Here is a 2,102-nt window from a genome sequence, read left to right as displayed (position 1 = left end):
AAAAAATATGTGTTAGAATGGATAAAATCATACCTTATAAATAGATTTCAACAGGTTCGTAGTGGGAATAAATGCTCGAAATTAATGATGACTGAACACGGTGTGCCACAGGGATCGGTGTTGGGACCCCTGCTGTTTATTATATATATTAATGATATAATAAAAATTTGCCCAGAAGGCTATAATATAAAAATGTTTGCGGATGATACCCTAATATATGTAGCTGGACAAGGTAGTGCAGAAATAGAAGGAAAAATAACCTTAATATTTAATATAGTAGAAGAGTGGATGAGGTTGAATATGTTAAAAATGAATGCGAGTAAAACAAAATTTATGGTTTTAAGAAGTATAAGAAAGGAATTAAAAGGAAATATGGTAGTGAAATGCCTAGACGGAACGGAAATAGAACGTGTAGAGGTAATAAAATACTTAGGTATAATTATTGATGATAAGCTTAGATTTAAGAACCACTGTGAATATATGCTAAAGAAAATTGGGAAAAAAACGAGTTTTTTTAAATAGGATAGGAAACTACACATCGGCTTACACGAGATGTACAATATACAAGTCAATAATAGCACCCCACTTTGAATATTGTGCAACACTACTAGTAGATATGGGAGAAACACAATTGAAGAAATTACAAGTAGCACAGAATCGGGCTATGCGCGTAATACTACAATGTAATAGGTACACTAAAATAGAACATATGCTACAAGCGTTGCAATTTATGTCTATAAAACAGAGACTACACTATAATGTATGTATATTTATATTTAAGATTCTACATAATTTAGCGCCAAATCACTTAAGTAATAGACTAGAAATAATTAGGAGAGAAGATGGAAGGAAAACTAGGCACGAAGGGACTATTGCAATAAAATTCTGTAGAACTAGGAGTGCACAAAAAAGCGTGTGCTATGAGGGGGTAAAATTATACAATGCCTTACCAGCCGAAATAAGAAATTGTGAACGAATTGATATGTTCAAGCGAATGTTAAAAAAGCATATCTTATGTGGCGACCCACGCCACATCAGGCGCGCGGGCACCACACGTCACGGCGCCGCTCCTGCGAGCGCCGGTAGTACGGCGCGCCGCCGATAGGCGGACACAGCGCCGGCAGCATACTCGCACTCAGAATTCAGTGGCGATGGGTATATTAAGACCTCCGGCGGCGACGAAATTTCAATAAGTGTTTCTCGTCGGAGACAGTTCGCGAGTGTCAGTAGTCGTATGTAGTATTGATCGGGTGAGCTCCACGGGCCTCGATTATTTTCCTCCAAGCGAGCCCCATTGGGCCTTGGATTCTCACCGAGCGAGCCTCTTTAGGCCTCGGTGTCATCGCCGAGCGAGCCTCCTTAGGCCTCGGTATCATCACCGGGTGAGCCCCTTGGGCCTCGGTAGCATCGCCGAGCGAGCCTCCTTAGGCCTCGGTATCATCACCGAGTGAGCCCCTTGGGCCTCGGTATCTTCACTCGAGCGAGCCTCTGCAAGGCCTCGACCACTTCCTCGAGCGAGCTCCACGGGCCTCGACTTCTACCCAAGAGAGCTCCTGAGGGCCTTGGCACCACGAAGGGATCCTGCCACGAGTCCGGCGACGAACCCGAGACGTCCCACCACCAGGACGTCCACCAGGAAGCCCAGAGTGCGTACCGCCTCTGCCACCGTCGCATCCCGGACCACCATCGGATCCACGACTGCGCCAGAGGCCTATACCTCCACCGATACTTGGACACAGTTACTTCCCGTGGAGACTACAGCCGATTGTAAATATAGGAGCCCGGTTCCGAGAGCAGGGAACTCAAGCCCACTGCAGTGTTGCCACCGTCGACGTGGCCACTCAGACGACCCCGCAGGGTTCGGCCGAACTTCAGGTCGTACCTGTGGACGTGGCGCAACCATCCTCGCCGAGAAGAACGCAGATCACGGCAGGCATAGACAGCCCTCCTCCGCGTACACCCGTCGGTCGGCCGCGGACGCTACATCTTAAGTATGTAAATTTGTAAGTATGTAAATTGTAACACATAATAGCTGAGAAAGCTAAATAAACTTCATTCTCTCTCTCTCTCTCTCTCTCTCTCTCTCTCTCTCTCTCTCTCTC

This window comes from Vollenhovia emeryi, unplaced genomic scaffold, assembly GCF_000949405.1.
Source record: "Vollenhovia emeryi isolate VEMERY1.0 unplaced genomic scaffold, V.emery_V1.0 DF939958.1, whole genome shotgun sequence".
Lineage (NCBI taxonomy): Eukaryota > Metazoa > Arthropoda > Insecta > Hymenoptera > Formicidae > Vollenhovia > Vollenhovia emeryi.
The sequence above is the reverse complement of the archived record's forward strand: the minus strand, read 5'-3'. Positions refer to the sequence as shown.